Source organism: Pseudophryne corroboree, unplaced genomic scaffold, assembly GCF_028390025.1.
Source record: "Pseudophryne corroboree isolate aPseCor3 unplaced genomic scaffold, aPseCor3.hap2 scaffold_591, whole genome shotgun sequence".
NCBI lineage: Eukaryota > Metazoa > Chordata > Amphibia > Anura > Myobatrachidae > Pseudophryne > Pseudophryne corroboree.
Window position 1 is genome coordinate 313,687 of NW_026970190.1, and position 22,370 is coordinate 336,056.

A 22,370-nucleotide genomic window follows, 5' to 3' on the forward strand; every position below is an offset into this window, starting at 1 on the left:
TTCGTTTGGGAGAAAAATGCAAAGGTACAAGACAGCTTTTCCTTGCCAATATCTCTCTTTTGCAAAGAGCTGCGCATTGGAAAATTCAGGGCTATGTCGTGTAGATGATGGCCTAACAGGAGGCTTTAAAATTTTAATTCTAGTGTCCTTCGTTTGGGAGAAAAATGCAATGGTACAAGACAGCTTTTCCTTGCCAATATCTCTCTTTTGCAAAGAGCTGCGCATTGGAAAATTCAGGGCTATGTCGTGTAGATGATGGTCTAACAGGAGGCTTTAAAATTTTCTTTCTAGTGTCCTTCGTTTGGGAGAAAAATGCAATGGTACAAGACAGCTTTTCCTTGCCAATATCTCTCTTTTGCAAAGAGCTGCGCATTGGAAAATTCAGGGCTATGTCGTGTAGATGATGGCCTAACAGGAGGCTTTAAAATTTTCTTGCTAGTTTCCTTCGTTTGGGAGAAAAATGCAATGGTACACGAAAGCTTTTCCTTGCCAATATCTCTCTTTTGCAAAGAGCTGCGCATTGGAAAATTCAGGGCTATGTCGTGTAGATGATGGCCTAACAGGAGGCTTTAAAAAAATTTTTCTAGTGTCCTTCGTTTGGGAGAAAAATGCAAAGGTACAAGACAGCTTTTCCTTGCCAATATCTCTCTTTTGCAAAGAGCTGCGCATTGGAAAATTCAGGGCTATGTCGTGTAGATGATGGCCTAACAGGAGGCTTTAAAATTTTCTTTCTAGTGTCCTTCGTTTGGGAGAAAAATGCAATGGTACAAGACCGCTTTTCCTTGCCAATATCTCTCTTTTGCAAAGAGCTGCGCATTGGAAAATTCAGGGCTATATCGTGTAGATGATGGCCTAACAGGAGGCTTTAAAATTTTAATTCTAGTGTCCTTCGTTTGGGAGCAAAATGCAAAGGTACAAGACAGCTTTTCCTTGCCAATATCTCTCTTTTGCAAAGAGCTGCGCATTGGAAAATTCAGGGATATGTCGTGTAGATGATGGCCTAACAGGAGGCTTTAAAATTTTCTTGCTAGTTTCCTTCGTTTGGGAGAAAAATGCAATGGTACACGAAAGCTTTTCCTTGCCAATATCTCTCTTTTGCAAAGAGCTGCGCATTGGAAAATTCAGGGCTATGTCGTGTAGATGATGGCCTAACAGGAGGCTTTAAAATTTTCTTTCTAGTGTCCTTCGTTTGGGAGAAAAATGCAAAGGTACAAGACAGCTTTTCCTTGCCAATATCTCTCTTTTGCAAAGAGCTACGCATTGGAAAATTCAGGGCTATGTCGTGTAGATGATGGCCTAACAGGAGGCTTTAAAATTTTCTTTCTAGTGACCTTCGTTTGGGAGAAAAATGCAAAGGTACAAGACAGCTTTTCCTTGCCAATATCTCTCTTTTGCAAAGAGCTGCGCATTGGAAAATTCAGGGCTATGTCGTGTAGATGATGGCCTAACAGGAGGCTTTAAAATTTTAATTCTAGTGTCCTTCGTTTGGGAGAAAAATGCAATGGTACAAGACAGCTTTTCCTTGCCAATATCTCTCTTTTGCAAAGAGCTGCGCATTGGAAAATTCAGGGCTATGTCGTGTAGATGATGGTCTAACAGAAGGCTTTACAATTTTCTTTCTAGTGTCCTTCGTTTGGGAGAAAAATGCAATGGTACAAGACAGCTTTTCCTTGCCAATATCTCTCTTTTGCAAAGAGCTGCGCATTGGAAAATTCAGGGCTATATCGTGTAGATGATGGCCTAACAGGAGGCTTTAAAATTTTAATTCTAGTGTCCTTCGTTTGGGAGCAAAATGCAAAGGTACAAGACAGCTTTTCCTTGCCAATATCTCTCTTTTGCAAAGAGCTGCGCATTGGAAAATTCAGGGATATGTCGTGTAGATGATGGCCTAACAGGAGGCTTTAAAATTTTCTTGCTAGTTTCCTTCGTTTGGGAGAAAAATGCAATGGTACACGAAAGCTTTTCCTTGCCAATATCTCTCTTTTGCAAAGAGCTGCGCATTGGAAAATTCAGGGCTATGTCGTGTAGATGATGGCCTAACAGGAGGCTTTAAAATTTTCTTTCTAGTGTCCTTCGTTTGGGAGAAAAATGCAAAGGTACAAGACAGCTTTTCCTTGCCAATATCTCTCTTTTGCAAAGAGCTACGCATTGGAAAATTCAGGGCTATGTCGTGTAGATGATGGCCTAACAGGAGGCTTTAAAATTTTCTTTCTAGTGACCTTCGTTTGGGAGAAAAATGCAAAGGTACAAGACAGCTTTTCCTTGCCAATATCTCTCTTTTGCAAAGAGCTGCGCATTGGAAAATTCAGGGCTATGTCGTGTAGATGATGGCCTAACAGGAGGCTTTAAAATTTTAATTCTAGTGTCCTTCGTTTGGGAGAAAAATGCAATGGTACAAGACAGCTTTTCCTTGCCAATATCTCTCTTTTGCAAAGAGCTGCGCATTGGAAAATTCAGGGCTATGTCGTGTAGATGATGGTCTAACAGAAGGCTTTACAATTTTCTTTCTAGTGTCCTTCGTTTGGGAGAAAAATGCAATGGTACAAGACAGCTTTTCCTTGCCAATATCTCTCTTTTGCAAAGAGCTGCGCATTGGAAAATTCAGGGCTATGTCGTGTAGATGATGGCCTAACAGGAGGCTTTAAAATTTTAATTCTAGTGACCTTCGTTTGGGAGAAAAATGCAAAGGTACAAGACAGCTTTTCCTTGCCAATATCTCTCTTTTGCAAAGAGCTGCGCATTGGAAAATTCAGGGCTATGTCGTGTAGATGATGGCCTAACAGGAGGCTTTAAAATTTTAATTCTAGTGTACTTCGTTTGGGAGAAAAATGCAATGGTACAAGACAGCTTTTCCTTGCCAATATCTCTCTTTTGCAAAGAGCTGCGCATTGGAAAATTCAGGGCTATGTCGTGTAGATGATGGTCTAACAGGAGGCTTTAAAATTTTCTTTCTAGTGTCCTTCGTTTGGGAGAAAAATGCAATGGTACAAGACAGCTTTTCCTTGCCAATATCTCTCTTTTGCAAAGAGCTGCGCATTGGAAAATTCAGGGCTATGTCGTGTAGATGATGGTCTAACAGGAGGCTTTAAAATTTTCTTTCTAGTGTCCTTCGTTTGGGAGAAAAATGCAATGGTACAAGACAGCTTTTCCTTGCCAATATCTCTCTTTTGCAAAGAGCTGCGCATTGGGAAATTCAGGGCTATGTCGTGTAGATGATGGCCTAACAGGAGGCTTTAAAATTTTAATTCTAGTGACCTTCGTTTGGGAGAAAAATGCAAAGGTACAAGACAGCTTTTCCTTGCCAATATCTCTCTTTTGCAAAGAGCTGCGCATTGGAAAATTCAGGGCTATGTCGTGTAGATGATGGCCTAACAGGAGGCTTTAAAATTTTAATTCTAGTGTCCTTCGTTTGGGAGAAAAATGCAATGGTACAAGACAGCTTTTCCTTGCCAATATCTCTCTTTTGCAAAGAGCTGCGCATTGGAAAATTCAGGGCTATGTCGTGTAGATGATGGTCTAACAGGAGGCTTTAAAATTTTCTTTCTAGTGTCCTTCGTTTGGGAGAAAAATGCAATGGTACAAGACAGCTTTTCCTTGCCAATATCTCTCTTTTGCAAAGAGCTGCGCATTGGAAAATTCAGGGCTATGTCGTGTAGATGATGGCCTAACAGGAGGCTTTAAAATTTTCTTTCTAGTGTCCTTCGTTTGGGAGAAAAATGCAAAGGTACAAGACAGCTTTTCCTTGCCAATATCTCTCGTTTGCAAAGAGCTGCGCATTGGAAAATTCAGGGCTATATCGTGTAGATGATGGTCTAACAGGAGGCTTTAAAATTTTAATTCTAGTGTCCTTCGTTTGGGAGAAAAATGCAATGGTACAAGAAAGCTTTTCCTTGCCAATATCTCTCTTTTGCAAAGAGCTGCGCATTGGGAAATTCAGGGCTATGTCGTGTAGATGATGGCCTAACAGGAGGCTTTAAAATTTTCTTTCTAGTGTCCTTCGTTTGGGAGAAAAATGCAAAGGTACAAGACAGCTTTTCCTTGCCAATATCTCTCTTTTGCAAAGAGCTACGCATTGGAAAATTCAGGGCTATGTCGTGTAGATGATGGCCTAACAGGAGGCTTTAAAATTTTCTTTCTAGTGACCTTCGTTTGGGAGAAAAATGCAAAGGTACAAGACAGCTTTTCCTTGCCAATATCTCTCTTTTGCAAAGAGCTGCGCATTGGAAAATTCAGGGCTATGTCGTGTAGATGATGGCCTAACAGGAGGCTTTAAAATTTTAATTCTAGTGTCCTTCGTTTGGGAGAAAAATGCAATGGTACAAGACAGCTTTTCCTTGCCAATATCTCTCTTTTGCAAAGAGCTGCGCATTGGAAAATTCAGGGCTATGTCGTGTAGATGATGGTCTAACAGGAGGCTTTAAAATTTTCTTTCTAGTGTCCTTCGTTTGGGAGCAAAATGCAAAGGTACAAGACAGCTTTTCCTTGCCAATATCTCTCTTTTGCAAAGAGCTGCGCATTGGAAAATTCAGGGCTATGTCGTGTAGATGATGGCCTAACAGGAGGCTTTAAAATTTTCTTGCTAGTTTCCTTCGTTTGGGAGAAAAATGCAATGGTACACGAAAGCTTTTCCTTGCCAATATCTCTCTTTTGCAAAGAGCTGCGCATTGGAAAATTCAGGGCTATGTCGTGTAGATGATGGCCTAACAGGAGGCTTTAAAATTTTCTTTCTAGTGTCCTTCGTTTGGGAGAAAAATGCAAAGGTACAAGACAGCTTTTCCTTGCCAATATCTCTCTTTTGCAAAGAGCTACGCATTGGAAAATTCAGGGCTATGTCGTGTAGATGATGGCCTAACAGGAGGCTTTAAAATTTTCTTTCTAGTGACCTTCGTTTGGGAGAAAAATGCAAAGGTACAAGACAGCTTTTCCTTGCCAATATCTCTCTTTTGCAAAGAGCTGCGCATTGGAATATTCAGGGCTATGTCGTGTAGATGATGGCCTAACAGGAGGCTTTAAAATTTTAATTCTAGTGTCCTTCGTTTGGGAGAAAAATGCAATGGTACAAGACAGCTTTTCCTTGCCAATATCTCTCTTTTGCAAAGAGCTGCGCATTGGAAAATTCAGGGCTATGTCGTGTAGATGATGGTCTAACAGGAGGCTTTAAAATTTTCTTTCTAGTGTCCTTCGTTTGGGAGAAAAATGCAATGGTACAAGACAGCTTTTCCTTGCCAATATCTCTCTTTTGCAAAGAGCTGCGCATTGGGAAATTCAGGGCTATGTCGTGTAGATGATGGCCTAACAGGAGGCTTTAAAATTTTCTTTCTAGTGTCCTTCGTTTGGGAGAAAAATGCAAAGGTACAAGACAGCTTTTCCTTGCCAATATCTCTCTTTTGCAAAGAGCTACGCATTGGAAAATTCAGGGCTATGTCGTGTAGATGATGGCCTAACAGGAGGCTTTAAAATTTTCTTTCTAGTGACCTTCGTTTGGGAGAAAAATGCAAAGGTACAAGACAGCTTTTCCTTGCCAATATCTCTCTTTTGCAAAGAGCTGCGCATTGGAAAATTCAGGGCTATGTCGTGTAGATGATGGCCTAACAGGAGGCTTTAAAATTTTAATTCTAGTGTCCTTCGTTTGGGAGAAAAATGCAATGGTACAAGACAGCTTTTCCTTGCCAATATCTCTCTTTTGCAAAGAGCTGCGCATTGGAAAATTCAGGGCTATGTCGTGTAGATGATGGTCTAACAGGAGGCTTTAAAATTTTCTTTCTAGTGTCCTTCGTTTGGGAGAAAAATGCAATGGTACAAGACAGCTTTTCCTTGCCAATATCTCTCTTTTGCAAAGAGCTGCGCATTGGAAAATTCAGGGCTATGTCGTGTAGATGATGGCCTAACAGGAGGCTTTAAAATTTTCTTGCTAGTTTCCTTCGTTTGGGAGAAAAATGCAATGGTACACGAAAGCTTTTCCTTGCCAATATCTCTCTTTTGCAAAGAGCTGCGCATTGGAAAATTCAGGGCTATGTCGTGTAGATGATGGCCTAACAGGAGGCTTTAAAAAATTTTTTCTAGTGTCCTTCGTTTGGGAGAAAAATGCAAAGGTACAAGACAGCTTTTCCTTGCCAATATCTCTCTTTTGCAAAGAGCTGCGCATTGGAAAATTCAGGGCTATGTCGTGTAGATGATGGCCTAACAGGAGGCTTTAAAATTTTCTTTCTAGTGTCCTTCGTTTGGGAGAAAAATGCAATGGTACAAGACCGCTTTTCCTTGCCAATATCTCTCTTTTGCAAAGAGCTGCGCATTGGAAAATTCAGGGCTATATCGTGTAGATGATGGCCTAACAGGAGGCTTTAAAATTTTAATTCTAGTGTCCTTCGTTTGGGAGCAAAATGCAAAGGTACAAGACAGCTTTTCCTTGCCAATATCTCTCTTTTGCAAAGAGCTGCGCATTGGAAAATTCAGGGATATGTCGTGTAGATGATGGCCTAACAGGAGGCTTTAAAATTTTCTTGCTAGTTTCCTTCGTTTGGGAGAAAAATGCAATGGTACACGAAAGCTTTTCCTTGCCAATATCTCTCTTTTGCAAAGAGCTGCGCATTGGAAAATTCAGGGCTATGTCGTGTAGATGATGGCCTAACAGGAGGCTTTAAAATTTTCTTTCTAGTGTCCTTCGTTTGGGAGAAAAATGCAAAGGTACAAGACAGCTTTTCCTTGCCAATATCTCTCTTTTGCAAAGAGCTACGCATTGGAAAATTCAGGGCTATGTCGTGTAGATGATGGCCTAACAGGAGGCTTTAAAATTTTCTTTCTAGTGACCTTCGTTTCGGAGAAAAATGCAAAGGTACAAGACAGCTTTTCCTTGCCAATATCTCTCTTTTGCAAAGAGCTGCGCATTGGAAAATTCAGGGCTATGTCGTGTAGATGATGGCCTAACAGGAGGCTTTAAAATTTTAATTCTAGTGTCCTTCGTTTGGGAGAAAAATGCAATGGTACAAGACAGCTTTTCCTTGCCAATATCTCTCTTTTGCAAAGAGCTGCGCATTGGAAAATTCAGGGCTATGTCGTGTAGATGATGGTCTAACAGGAGGCTTTAAAATTTTCTTTCTAGTGTCCTTCGTTTGGGAGAAAAATGCAATGGTACAAGACAGCTTTTCCTTGCCAATATCTCTTTTGCAAAGAGCTGCGCATTGGGAAATTCAGGGCTATGTCGTGTAGATGATGGCCTAACAGGAGGCTTTAAAATTTTCTTTCTAGTGTCCTTCGTTTGGGAGAAAAATGCAAAGGTACAAGACAGCTTTTCCTTGCCAATATCTCTCTTTTGCAAAGAGCTACGCATTGGAAAATTCAGGGCTATGTCGTGTAGATGATGGCCTAACAGGAGGCTTTAAAATTTTCTTTCTAGTGACCTTCGTTTGGGAGAAAAATGCAAAGGTACAAGACAGCTTTTCCTTGCCAATATCTCTCTTTTGCAAAGAGCTGCGCATTGGAAAATTCAGGGCTATGTCGTGTAGATGATGGCCTAACAGGAGGCTTTAAAATTTTAATTCTAGTGTCCTTCGTTTGGGAGAAAAATGCAATGGTACAAGACAGCTTTTCCTTGCCAATATCTCTCTTTTGCAAAGAGCTGCGCATTGGAAAATTCAGGGCTATGTCGTGTAGATGATGGTCTAACAGGAGGCTTTAAAATTTTCTTTCTAGTGTCCTTCGTTTGGGAGAAAAATGCAATGGTACAAGACAGCTTTTCCTTGCCAATATCTCTCTTTTGCAAAGAGCTGCGCATTGGAAAATTCAGGGCTATGTCGTGTAGATGATGGCCTAACAGGAGGCTTTAAAATTTTCTTGCTAGTTTCCTTCGTTTGGGAGAAAAATGCAATGGTACACGAAAGCTTTTCCTTGCCAATATCTCTCTTTTGCAAAGAGCTGCGCATTGGAAAATTCAGGGCTATGTCGTGTAGATGATGGCCTAACAGGAGGCTTTAAAAAATTTTTTCTAGTGTCCTTCGTTTGGGAGAAAAATGCAAAGGTACAAGACAGCTTTTCCTTGCCAATATCTCTCTTTTGCAAAGAGCTGCGCATTGGAAAATTCAGGGCTATGTCGTGTAGATGATGGCCTAACAGGAGGCTTTAAAATTTTCTTTCTAGTGTCCTTCGTTTGGGAGAAAAATGCAATGGTACAAGACCGCTTTTCCTTGCCAATATCTCTCTTTTGCAAAGAGCTGCGCATTGGAAAATTCAGGGCTATATCGTGTAGATGATGGCCTAACAGGAGGCTTTAAAATTTTAATTCTAGTGTCCTTCGTTTGGGAGCAAAATGCAAAGGTACAAGACAGCTTTTCCTTGCCAATATCTCTCTTTTGCAAAGAGCTGCGCATTGGAAAATTCAGGGATATGTCGTGTAGATGATGGCCTAACAGGAGGCTTTAAAATTTTCTTGCTAGTTTCCTTCGTTTGGGAGAAAAATGCAATGGTACACGAAAGCTTTTCCTTGCCAATATCTCTCTTTTGCAAAGAGCTGCGCATTGGAAAATTCAGGGCTATGTCGTGTAGATGATGGCCTAACAGGAGGCTTTAAAATTTTCTTTCTAGTGTCCTTCGTTTGGGAGAAAAATGCAAAGGTACAAGACAGCTTTTCCTTGCCAATATCTCTCTTTTGCAAAGAGCTACGCATTGGAAAATTCAGGGCTATGTCGTGTAGATGATGGCCTAACAGGAGGCTTTAAAATTTTCTTTCTAGTGACCTTCGTTTGGGAGAAAAATGCAAAGGTACAAGACAGCTTTTCCTTGCCAATATCTCTCTTTTGCAAAGAGCTGCGCATTGGAAAATTCAGGGCTATGTCGTGTAGATGATGGCCTAACAGGAGGCTTTAAAATTTTAATTCTAGTGTCCTTCGTTTGGGAGAAAAATGCAATGGTACAAGACAGCTTTTCCTTGCCAATATCTCTCTTTTGCAAAGAGCTGCGCATTGGAAAATTCAGGGCTATGTCGTGTAGATGATGGTCTAACAGAAGGCTTTAAAATTTTCTTTCTAGTGTCCTTCGTTTGGGAGAAAAATGCAATGGTACAAGACAGCTTTTCCTTGCCAATATCTCTCTTTTGCAAAGAGCTGCGCATTGGGAAATTCAGGGCTATGTCGTGTAGATGATGGCCTAACAGGAGGCTTTAAAATTTTAATTCTAGTGACCTTCGTTTGGGAGAAAAATGCAAAGGTACAAGACAGCTTTTCCTTGCCAATATCTCTCTTTTGCAAAGAGCTGCGCATTGGAAAATTCAGGGCTATGTCGTGTAGATGATGGCCTAACAGGAGGCTTTAAAATTTTAATTCTAGTGTACTTCGTTTGGGAGAAAAATGCAATGGTACAAGACAGCTTTTCCTTGCCAATATCTCTCTTTTGCAAAGAGCTGCGCATTGGAAAATTCAGGGCTATGTCGTGTAGATGATGGTCTAACAGGAGGCTTTAAAATTTTCTTTCTAGTGTCCTTCGTTTGGGAGAAAAATGCAATGGTACAAGACAGCTTTTCCTTGCCAATATCTCTCTTTTGCAAAGAGCTGCGCATTGGAAAATTCAGGGCTATGTCGTGTAGATGATGGTCTAACAGGAGGCTTTAAAATTTTCTTTCTAGTGTCCTTCGTTTGGGAGAAAAATGCAATGGTACAAGACAGCTTTTCCTTGCCAATATCTCTCTTTTGCAAAGAGCTGCGCATTGGGAAATTCAGGGCTATGTCGTGTAGATGATGGCCTAACAGGAGGCTTTAAAATTTTTATTCTAGTGACCTTCGTTTGGGAGAAAAATGCAAAGGTACAAGACAGCTTTTCCTTGCCAATATCTCTCTTTTGCAAAGAGCTGCGCATTGGAAAATTCAGGGCTATGTCGTGTAGATGATGGCCTAACAGGAGGCTTTAAAATTTTAATTCTAGTGTCCTTCGTTTGGGAGAAAAATGCAATGGTACAAGACAGCTTTTCCATGCCAATATCTCTCTTTTGCAAAGAGCTGCGCATTGGAAAATTCAGGGCTATGTCGTGTAGATGATGGTCTAACAGGAGGCTTTAAAATTTTCTTTCTAGTGTCCTTCGTTTGGGAGAAAAATGCAATGGTACAAGACAGCTTTTCCTTGCCAATATCTCTCTTTTGCAAAGAGCTGCGCATTGGAAAATTCAGGGCTATGTCGTGTAGATGATGGCCTAACAGGAGGCTTTAACATTTTCTTTCTAGTGTCCTTCGTTTGGGAGAAAAATGCAATGGTACAAGACAGCTTTTCCTTGCCAATATCTCTCTTTTGCAAAGAGCTGCGCATTGGAAAATTCAGGGCTATGTCGTGTAGATGATGGTCTAACAGGAGGCTTTAAAATTTTCTTTCTAGTGTCCTTCGTTTGGGAGAAAAATGCAATGGTACAAGACAGCTTTTCCTTGCCAATATCTCTCTTTTGCAAAGAGCTGCGCATTGGAAAATTCAGGGCTATGTCGTGTAGATGATGGCCTAACAGGAGGCTTTAAAATTTTCTTTCTAGTGTCCTTCGTTTGGGAGAAAAATGCAAAGGTACAAGACAGCTTTTCCTTGCCAATATCTCTCGTTTGCAAAGAGCTGCGCATTGGAAAATTCAGGGCTATATCGTGTAGATGATGGTCTAACAGGAGGCTTTAAAATTTTAATTCTAGTGTCCTTCGTTTGGGAGAAAAATGCAATGGTACAAGAAAGCTTTTCCTTGCCAATATCTCTCTTTTGCAAAGAGCTGCGCATTGGAAAATTCAGGGCTATGTCGTGTAGATGATGGCCTAACAGGAGGCTTTAAAATTTTCTTTCTAGTGTCCTTCGTTTGGGAGAAAAATGCAAAGGTACAAGACAGCTTTTCCTTGCCAATATCTCTCTTTTGCAAAGAGCTGCGCATTGGAAAATTCAGGGCTATATCGTGTAGATGATGGCCTAACAGGAGGCTTTAAAATTTTAATTCTAGTTTCCTTCGTTTGGGAGAAAAATGCAATGGTACAAGAAAGCTTTTCCTTGCCAATATATCTCTTTTGCAAAGAGCTGCGCATTGGAAAATTCAGGGCTATGTCGTGTAGATGATGGCCTAACAGGAGGCTTTAAAATTTTCTTTCTAGTGTCCTTCGTTTGGGAGAAAAATGCAAAGGTACAAGACAGCTTTTCCTTGCCAATATCTCTCTTTTGCAAAGAGCTACGCATTGGAAAATTCAGGGCTATGTCGTGTAGATGATGGTCTAACAGGAGGCTTTAAAATTTTCTTTCTAGTGTCCTTCGTTTGGGAGAAAAATGGAATGGTACAAGACAGCTTTTCCTTGCCAATATCTCTCTTTTGCAAAGAGCTGCGCATTGGAAAATTCAGGGCTATGTCGTGTAGATGATGGCCTAACAGGAGGCTTTAAAATTTTCTTTCTAGTGTCCTTCGTTTGGGAGAAAAATGCAAAGGTACAAGACAGCTTTTCCTTGCCAATATCTCTCGTTTGCAAAGAGCTGCGCATTGGAAAATTCAGGGCTATATCGTGTAGATGATGGCCTAACAGGAGGCTTTAAAATTTTAATTCTAGTGTCCTTCGTTTGGGAGAAAAATGCAATGGTACAAGACAGCTTTTCCTTGCCAATATCTCTCTTTTGCAAAGAGCTGCGCATTGGAAAATTCAGGGCTATGTCGTGTAGATGATGGCCTAACAGGAGGCTTTAAAATTTTAATTCTAGTGTCCTTCGTTTGGGAGAAAAATGCAATGGTACAAGACAGCTTTTCCTTGCCAATATCTCTCTTTTGCAAAGAGCTGCGCATTGGAAAATTCAGGGCTATGTCGTGTAGATGATGGTCTAACAGGAGGCTTTAAAATTTTCTTTCTAGTGTCCTTCGTTTGGGAGAAAAATGCAATGGTACAAGACAGCTTTTCCTTGCCAATATCTCTCTTTTGCAAAGAGCTGCGCATTGGAAAATTCAGGGCTATGTCGTGTAGATGATGGCCTAACAGGAGGCTTTAACATTTTCTTTCTAGTGTCCTTCGTTTGGGAGAAAAATGCAATGGTACAAGACAGCTTTTCCTTGCCAATATCTCTCTTTTGCAAAGAGCTGCGCATTGGAAAATTCAGGGCTATGTCGTGTAGATGATGGCCTAACAGGAGGCTTTAAAATTTTCTTTCTAGTGTCCTTCGTTTGGGAGAAAAATGCAAAGGTACAAGACAGCTTTTCCTTGCCAATATCTCTCGTTTGCAAAGAGCTGCGCATTGGAAAATTCAGGGCTATATCGTGTAGATGATGGCCTAACAGGAGGCTTTAAAATTTTAATTCTAGTGTCCTTCGTTTGGGAGAAAAATGCAATGGTACAAGACAGCTTTTCCTTGCCAATATCTCTCTTTTGCAAAGAGCTGCGCATTGGAAAATTCAGGGCTATGTCGTGTAGATGATGGCCTAACAGGAGGCTTTAAAATTTTCTTTCTAGTGTCCTTCGTTTGGGAGAAAAATGCAAAGGTACAAGACAGCTTTTCCTTGCCAATATCTCTCGTTTGCAAAGAGCTGCGCATTGGAAAATTCAGGGCTATATCGTGTAGATGATGGCCTAACAGGAGGCTTTAAAATTTTAATTCTAGTGTCCTTCGTTTGGGAGAAAAATGCAATGGTACAAGACAGCTTTTCCTTGCCAATATCTCTCTTTTGCAAAGAGCTGCGCATTGGAAAATTCAGGGCTATGTCGTGTAGATGATGGCCTAACAGGAGGCTTTAAAATTTTCTTTCTAGTGTCCTTCGTTTGGGAGAAAAATGCAAAGGTACAAGACAGCTTTTCCTTGCCAATATCTCTCGTTTGCAAAGAGCTGCGCATTGGAAAATTCAGGGCTATATCGTGTAGATGATGGCCTAACAGGAGGCTTTAAAATTTTAATTCTAGTGTCCTTCGTTTGGGAGAAAAATGCAATGGTACAAGACAGCTTTTCCTTGCCAATATCTCTCTTTTGCAAAGAGCTGCGCATTGGAAAATTCAGGGCTATGTCGTGTAGATGATGGCCTAACAGGAGGCTTTAAAATTTTAATTCTAGTGTCCTTCGTTTGGGAGAAAAATGCAATGGTACAAGACAGCTTTTCCTTGCCAATATCTCTCTTTTGCAAAGAGCTGCGCATTGGAAAATTCAGGGCTATGTCGTGTAGATGATGGTCTAACAGGAGGCTTTAAAATTTTCTTTCTAGTGTCCTTCGTTTGGGAGAAAAATGCAATGGTACAAGACAGCTTTTCCTTGCCAATATCTCTCTTTTGCAAAGAGCTGCGCATTGGAAAATTCAGGGCTATGTCGTGTAGATGATGGCCTAACAGGAGGCTTTAACATTTTCTTTCTAGTGTCCTTCGTTTGGGAGAAAAATGCAATGGTACAAGACAGCTTTTCCTTGCCAATATCTCTCTTTTGCAAAGAGCTGCGCATTGGAAAATTCAGGGCTATGTCGTGTAGATGATGGTCTAACAGGAGGCTTTAAAATTTTCTTTCTAGTGTCCTTCGTTTGGGAGAAAAATGCAATGGTACAAGACAGCTTTTCCTTGCCAATATCTCTCTTTTGCAAAGAGCTGCGCATTGGAAAATTCAGGGCTATGTCGTGTAGATGATGGCCTAACAGGAGGCTTTAAAATTTTCTTTCTAGTGTCCTTCGTTTGGGAGAAAAATGCAAAGGTACAAGACAGCTTTTCCTTGCCAATATCTCTCGTTTGCAAAGAGCTGCGCATTGGAAAATTCAGGGCTATATCGTGTAGATGATGGTCTAACAGGAGGCTTTAAAATTTTAATTCTAGTGTCCTTCGTTTGGGAGAAAAATGCAATGGTACATGCAAAGGTACAAGACAGCTTTTTCTTGCCAATATCTCTCTTTTGCAAAGAGCTACGCATTGGAAAATTCAGGACTATGTCGTGTAGATGATGGTCTAACAGGAGGCTTTAAAATTTTCTTTCTAGTGTCCTTCGTTTGGGAGAAAAATGCAATGGTACAAGACAGCTTTTCCTTGCCAGTATCTCTCTTTTGCAAAGAGCTGCGCATTGGAAAATTCAGAGCTATGTCGTGTAGATGATGGCCTAACAGGAGGCTTTAAAATTTTCTTTCTAGTGTCCTTCGTTTGGGAGAAAAATGCAAAGGTACAAGACAGCTTTTCCTTGCCAATATCTCTCGTTTGCAAAGAGCTGCGCATTGGAAAATTCAGGGCTATATCGTGTAGATGATGGCCTAACAGGAGGCTTTAAAATTTTAATTCTAGTGTCCTTCGTTTGGGAGAAAAATGCAATGGTACAAGACAGCTTTTCCTTGCCAATATCTCTCTTTTGCAAAGAGCTGCGCATTGGAAAATTCAGGGCTATGTCGTGTAGATGATGGTCTAACAGGAGGCTTTAAAATTTTCTTTCTAGTGTCCTTCGTTTGGGAGAAAAATGCAATGGTACAAGACAGCTTTTCCTTGCCAATATCTCTCTTTTGCAAAGAGCTGCGCATTGGAAAATTCAGGGCTATGTCGTGTAGATGATGGCCTAACAGGAGGCTTTAAAATTTTCTTTCTAGTGTCCTTCGTTTGGGAGAAAAATGCAAAGGTACAAGACAGCTTTTCCTTGCCAATATCTCTCTTTTGCAAAGAGCTGCGCATTGGAAAATTCAGGGCTATATCGTGTAGATGATGGCCTAACAGGAGGCTTTAAAATTTTAATTCTAGTGTCCTTCGTTTGGGAGAAAAATGCAAAGGTACAAGACAGCTTTTCCTTGCCAATATCTCTCTTTTGCAAAGAGCTGCGCATTGGAAAATCCATGGCTATGCCGTGTAGACGATGGTCTAACAGGAGGCTTTAAAATGTTCTTTCTAGTGTCCTTCGTTTGGGAGAAAAATGCAAAGGTACAAGACAGCTTTTCCTTGCCAATATCTCTCGTTTGCAAAGAGCTGCGCATTGGAAAATTCAGGGCTATATCGTGTAGATGATGGCCTAACAGGAGGCTTTAAAATTTTAATTCTAGTGTCCTTCGTTTGGGAGAAAAATGCAATGGTACAAGACAGCTTTTCCTTGATAATATCTCTCTTTTGCAAAGAGCTGCGCATTGGAAAATTCAGGGCTATGTCGTGTAGATGATGGTCTAACAGGAGGCTTTAAAATTTTAATTCTAGTGTCCTTCGTTTGGGAGAAAAATGCAATGGTACAAGAAAGCTTTTCCTTGCCAATATCTCTCTTTTGCAAAGAGCTGCGCATTGGAAAATTCAGGGCTATGTCGTGTAGATGATGGCCTAACAGGAGGCTTTAACATTTTCTTTCTAGTGTCCTTCGTTTGGGAGAAAAATGCAATGGTACAAGACAGCTTTTCCTTGCCAATATCTCTCTTTTGCAAAGAGCTGCGCATTGGAAAATTCAGGGCTATGTCGTGTAGATGATGGTCTAACAGGAGGCTTTAAAATGTTCTTTCTAGTGTCCTTCGTTTGGGAGAAAAATGCAAAGGTACAAGACAGCTTTTCCTTGCCAATATCTCTCGTTTGCAAAGAGCTGCGCATTGGAAAATTCAGGGCTATATCGTGTAGATGATGGCCTAACAGGAGGCTTTAAAATTTTAATTCTAGTGTCCTTCGTTTGGGAGAAAAATGCAATGGTACAAGACAGCTTTTCCTTGCTAATATCTCTCTTTTGCAAAGAGCTGCGCATTGGAAAATTCAGGGCTATGTCGTGTAGATGATGGCCTAACAGTAGGCTTTAAAATTTTCTTTCTAGTGTCCTTCGTTTGGGAGAAAAATGCAAAGGTACAAGACAGCTTTTCCTTGCCAATATCTCTCTTTTGCAAAGAGCTACGCATTGGAAAATTCAGGACTATGTCGTGTAGATGATGGTCTAACAGGAGGCTTTAAAATTTTCTTTCTAGTGTGCTTCGTTTGGGAGAAAAATGCAATGGTACAAGACAGCTTTTCCTTGCCAATATCTCTCTTTTGCAAAGAGCTGCGCATTGGAAAATTCAGAGCTATGTCGTGTAGATGATGGCCTAACAGGAGGCTTTAAAATTTTCTTTCTAGTGTCCTTCGTTTGGGAGAAAAATGCAAAGGTACAAGACAGCTTTTCCTTGCCAATATCTCTCGTTTGCAAAGAGCTGCGCATTGGAAAATTCAGGGCTATATCGTGTAGATGATGGCCTAACAGGAGGCTTTAAAATTTTAATTCTAGTGTCCTTCGTTTGGGAGAAAAATGCAATGGTACAAGACAGCTTTTCCTTGCCAATATCTCTCTTTTGCAAAGAGCTGCGCATTGGAAAATTCAGGGCTATGTCGTGTAGATGATGGTCTAACAGGAGGCTTTAAAATTTTCTTTCTAGTGTCCTTCGTTTGGGAGAAAAATGCAATGGTACAAGACAGCTTTTCCTTGCCAATATCTCTCTTTTGCAAAGAGCTGCGCATTGGAAAATTCAGGGCTATGTCGTGTAGATGATGGCCTAACAGGAGGCTTTAAAATTTTCTTTCTAGTGTCCTTCGTTTGGGAGAAAAATGCAAAGGTACAAGACAGCTTTTCCTTGCCAATATCTCTCTTTTGCAAAGAGCTGCGCATTGGAAAATTCAGGGCTATATCGTGTAGATGATGGCCTAACAGGAGGCTTTAAAATTTTAATTCTAGTGTCCTTCGTTTGGGAGAAAAATGCAAAGGTACAAGACAGCTTTTCCTTGCCAATATCTCTCTTTTGCAAAGAGCTGCGCATTGGAAAATTCATGGCTATGCCGTGTAGATGATGGTCTAACAGGAGGCTTTAAAATGTTCTTTCTAGTGTCCTTCGTTTGGGAGAAAAATGCAAAGGTACAAGACAGCTTTTCCTTGCCAATATCTCTCGTTTGCAAAGAGCTGCGCATTGGAAAATTCAGGGCTATATCGTGTAGATGATGGCCTAACAGGAGGCTTTAAAATTTTAATTCTAGTGTCCTTCGTTTGGGAGAAAAATGCAATGGTACAAGACAGCTTTTCCTTGATAATATCTCTCTTTTGCAAAGAGCTGCGCATTGGAAAATTCAGGGCTATGTCGTGTAGATGATGGTCTAACAGGAGGCTTTAAAATTTTAATTCTAGTGTCCTTCGTTTGGGAGAAAAATGCAATGGTACAAGAAAGCTTTTCCTTGCCAATATCTCTCTTTTGCAAAGAGCTGCGCATTGGAAAATTCAGGGCTATGTCGTGTAGATGATGGCCTAACAGGAGGCTTTAAAATTTTAATTCTAGTGTCCTTCGTTTGGGAGAAAAATGCAATGGTACAAGAAAGCTTTTCCTTGCCAATATCTCTCTTTTGCAAAGAGCTGCGCATTGGAAAATTCAGGGCTATGTCGTGTAGATGATGGCCTAACAGGAGGCTTTAAAATTTTCTTTCTAGTGTCCTTCGTTTGGGAGAAAAATGCAAAGGTACAAGACAGCTTTTCCTTGCCAATATCTCTCTTTTGCAAAGAGCTACGCATTGGAAAATTCAGGGCTATGTCGTGTAGATGATGGTCTAACAGGAGGCTTTAAAATTTTCTTTCTAGTGTCCTTCGTTTGGGAGAAAAATGCAATGGTACAAGACAGCTTTTCCTTGCCAATATCTCTCTTTTGCAAAGAGCTGCGCATTGGAAAATTCAGGGCTATGTCGTGTAGATGATGGCCTAACAGGAGGCTTTAAAATTTTCTTTCTAGTGTCCTTCGTTTGGGAGAAAAATGCAAAGGTACAAGACAGCTTTTCCTTGCCAATATCTCTCGTTTGCAAAGAGCTGCGCATTGGAAAATTCAGGGCTATATCGTGTAGATGATGGCCTAACAGGAGGCTTTAAAATTTTAATTCTAGTGTCCTTCGTTTGGGAGAAAAATGCAATGGTACAAGACAGCTTTTCCTTGCGAATATCTCTCTTTTGCAAAAAACTGCGCATTGGAAAATTCAGGGCTATGTCGTGTAGATGATGGTCTAACAGGAGGCTTTAAAATTTTCTTTCTAGTGTCCTTCGTTTGGGAGAAAAATGCAATGGTACAAGACAGCTTTTCCTTGCCAATATCTCTCTTTTGCAAAGAGCTGCGCATTGGAAAATTCAGGGCTATGTCGTGTAGATGATGGCCTAACAGGAGGCTTTAAAATTTTCTTTCTAGTGTCCTTCGTTTGGGAGAAAAATGCAAAGGTACAAGACAGCTTTTCCTTGCCAATATCTCTCTTTTGCAAAGAGCTGCGCATTGGAAAATTCAGGGCTATATCGTGTAGATGATGGCCTAACAGGAGGCTTTAAAATTTTAATTCTAGTGTCCTTCGTTTGGGAGAAAAATGCAAAGGTACAAGACAGCTTTTCCTTGCCAATATCTCTCTTTTGCAAAGAGCTGCGCATTGGAAAATTCATGGCTATGCCGTGTAGATGATGGTCTAACAGGAGGCTTTAAAATGTTCTTTCTAGTGTCCTTCGTTTGGGAGAAAAATGCAAAGGTACAAGACAGCTTTTCCTTGCCAATATCTCTCGTTTGCAAAGAGCTGCGCATTGGAAAATTCAGGGCTATATCGTGTAGATGATGGCCTAACAGGAGGCTTTAAAATTTTAATTCTAGTGTCCTTCGTTTGGGAGAAAAATGCAATGGTACAAGACAGCTTTTCCTTGATAATATCTCTCTTTTGCAAAGAGCTGCGCATTGGAAAATTCAGGGCTATGTCGTGTAGATGATGGTCTAACAGGAGGCTTTAAAATTTTAATTCTAGTGTCCTTCGTTTGGGAGAAAAATGCAATGGTACAAGAAAGCTTTTCCTTGCCAATATCTCTCTTTTGCAAAGAGCTGCGCATTGGAAAATTCAGGGCTATGTCGTGTAGATGATGGCCTAACAGGAGGCTTTAAAATTTTCTTTCTAGTGTCCTTCGTTTGGGAGAAAAATGCAAAGGTACAAGACAGCTTTTCCTTGCCAATATCTCTCTTTTGCAAAGAGCTACGCATTGGAAAATTCAGGGCTATGTCGTGTAGATGATGGTCTAACAGGAGGCTTTAAAATTTTCTTTCTAGTGTCCTTCGTTTGGGAGAAAAATGCAAAGGTACAAGACAGCTTTTCCTTGCCAATATCTCTCGTTTGCAAAGAGCTGCGCATTGGAAAATTCAGGGCTATATCGTGTAGATGATGGCCTAACAGGAGGCTTTAAAATTTTAATTCTAGTGTCCTTCGTTTGGGAGAAAAATGCAATGGTACAAGACAGCTTTTCCTTGCTAATATCTCTCTTTTGCAAAGAGCTGCGCATTGGAAAATTCAGGGCTATGTCGTGTAGATGATGGCCTAACAGGAGGCTTTAAAATTTTCTTTCTAGTGTCCTTCGTTTGGGAGAAAAATGCAAAGGTACAAGACAGCTTTTCCTTGCCAATATCTCTCTTTTGCAAAGAGCTACGCATTGGAAAATTCAGGACTATGTCGTGTAGATGATGGTCTAACAGGAGGCTTTAAAATTTTCTTTCTAGTGTCCTTCGTTTGGGAGAAAAATGCAATGGTACAAGACAGCTTTTCCTTGCCAATATCTCTCTTTTGCAAAGAGCTGCGCATTGGAAAATTCAGGGCTATGTCGTGTAGATGATGGCCTAACAGGAGGCTTTAAAATTTTCTTTCTAGTGTCCTTCGTTTGGGAGAAAAATGCAAAGGTACAAGACAGCTTTTCCTTGCCAATATCTCTCGTTTGCAAAGAGCTGCGCATTGGAAAATTCAGGGCTATATCGTGTAGATGATGGCCTAACAGGAGGCTTTAAAATTTTAATTCTAGTGTCCTTCGTTTGGGAGAAAAATGCAAGGGTACAAGACAGCTTTTCCTTGCCAATATCTCTCTTTTGCAAAGAGCTGCGCATTGGAAAATTCAGGGCTATGTCGTGTAGATGATGGTCTAACAGGAGGCTTTAAAATTTTCTTTCTAGTGTCCTTCGTTTGGGAGAAAAATGCAATGGTACAAGACAGCTTTTCCTTGCCAATATCTCTCTTTTGCAAAGAGCTGCGCATTGGAAAATTCAGGGCTATGTCGTGTAGATGATGGCCTAACAGGAGGCTTTAAAATTTTCTTTCTAGTGTCCTTCGTTTGGGAGAAAAATGCAAAGGTACAAGACAGCTTTTCCTTGCCAATATCTCTCTTTTGCAAAGAGCTGCGCATTGGAAAATTCAGGGCTATATCGTGTAGATGATGGCCTAACAGGAGGCTTTAAAATTTTAATTCTAGTGTCCTTCGTTTGGGAGAAAAATGCAAAGGTACAAGACAGCTTTTCCTTGCCAATATCTCTCGTTTGCAAAGAGCTGCGCATTGGAAAATTCAGGGCTATATCGTGTAGATGATGGCCTAACAGGAGGCTTTAAAATTTTAATTCTAGTGTCCTTCGTTTGGGAGAAAAATGCAATGGTACAAGACAGCTTTTCCTTGATAATATCTCTCTTTTGCAAAGAGCTGCGCATTGGAAAATTCAGGGCTATGTCGTGTAGATGATGGTCTAACAGGAGGCTTTAAAATTTTAATTCTAGTGTCCTTCGTTTGGGAGAAAAATGCAATGGTACAAGAAAGCTTTTCCTTGCCAATATCTCTCTTTTGCAAAGAGCTGCGCATTGGAAAATTCAGGGCTATGTCGTGTAGATGATGGCCTAACAGGAGGCTTTAAAATTTTCTTTCTAGTGTCCTTCGTTTGGGAGAAAAATGCAAAGGTACAAGACAGCTTTTCCTTGCCAATATCTCTCTTTTGCAAAGAGCTACGCATTGGAAAATTCAGGGCTATGTCGTGTAGATGATGGTCTAACAGGAGGCTTTAAAATTTTCTTTCTAGTGTCCTTCGTTTGGGAGAAAAATGCAAAGGTACAAGACAGCTTTTCCTTGCCAATATCTCTCGTTTGCAAAGAGCTGCGCATTGGAAAATTCAGGGCTATATCGTGTAGATGATGGCCTAACAGGAGGCTTTAAAATTTTAATTCTAGTGTCCTTCGTTTGGGAGAAAAATGCAATGGTACAAGACAGCTTTTCCTTGCTAATATCTCTCTTTTGCAAAGAGCTGCGCATTGGAAAATTCAGGGCCATGTCGTGTAGATGATGGCCTAACAGGAGGCTTTAAAATTTTCTTTCTAGTGTCCTTCGTTTAGGAGAAAAATGCAAAGGTACAAGACAGCTTTTCCTTGCCAATATCTCTCGTTTGCAAAGAGCTGCGCATTGGAAAATTCAGGGCTATATCGTGTAGATGATGGCCTAACAGGAGGCTTTAAAATTTTAATTCTAGTGTCCTTCGTTTGTCAGAAAAATGCAATGGTACAAGACAGCTTTTCCTTGCCAATATCTCTCTTTTGCAAAGAGCTGCGCATTGGAAAATTCAGGGCTATGTCGTGTAGATGATGGTCTAACAGGAGGCTTTAAAATTTTCTTTCTAGTGTCCTTCGTTTGGGAGAAAAATGCAATGGTACAAGACAGCTTTTCCTTGCCAATATCTCTCTTTTGCAAAGAGCTGCGCATTGGAAAATTCAGGGCTATGTCGTGTAGATGATGGCCTAACAGGAGGCTTTAAATTTTTCTTTCTAGTGTCCTTCGTTTGGGAGAAAAATGCAAAGGTACAAGACAGCTTTTCCTTGCCAATATCTCTCTTTTGCAAAGAGCTGCGCATTGGAAAATTCAGGGCTATATCGTGTAGATGATGGCCTAACAGGAGGCTTTAAAATTTTAATTCTAGTGTCCTTCGTTTGGGAGAAAAATGCAATGGTACAAGACAGCTTTTCCTTGCCAATATCTCTCTTTTGCAAAGAGCTGCGCATTGGAAAATTCAGGGCTATGTCGTGTAGATGATGGTCTAACAGGAGGCTTTAAAATTTTCTTTCTAGTGTCCTTCGTTTGGGAGAAAAATGCAATGGTACAAGACAGCTTTTCCTTGCCAATATCTCTCTTTTGCAAAGAGCTGCGCATTGGAAAATTCAGGGCTATGTCGTGTAGATGATGGCCTAACAGGAGGCTTTAAAATTTTCTTTCTAGTGTCCTTCGTTTGGGAGAAAAATGCAAAGGTACAAGACAGCTTTTCCTTGCCAATATCTCTCTTTTGCAAAGAGCTGCGCATTGGAAAATTCAGGGCTATATCGTGTAGATGATGGCCTAACAGGAGGCTTTAAAATTTTAATTCTAGTGTCCTTCGTTTGGGAGAAAAATGCAAAGGTACAAGACAGCTTTTCCTTGCCAATATCTCTCTTTTGCAAAGAGCTGCGCATTGGAAAATTCATGGCTATGCCGTGTAGATGATGGTCTAACAGGAGGCTTTAAAATGTTCTTTCTAGTGTCCTTCGTTTGGGAGAAAAATGCAAAGGTACAAGACAGCTTTTCCTTGCCAATATCTCTCGTTTGCAAAGAGCTGCGCATTGGAAAATTCAGGGCTATATCGTGTAGATGATGGCCTAACAGGAGGCTTTAAAATTTTAATTCTAGTGTCCTTCGTTTGGGAG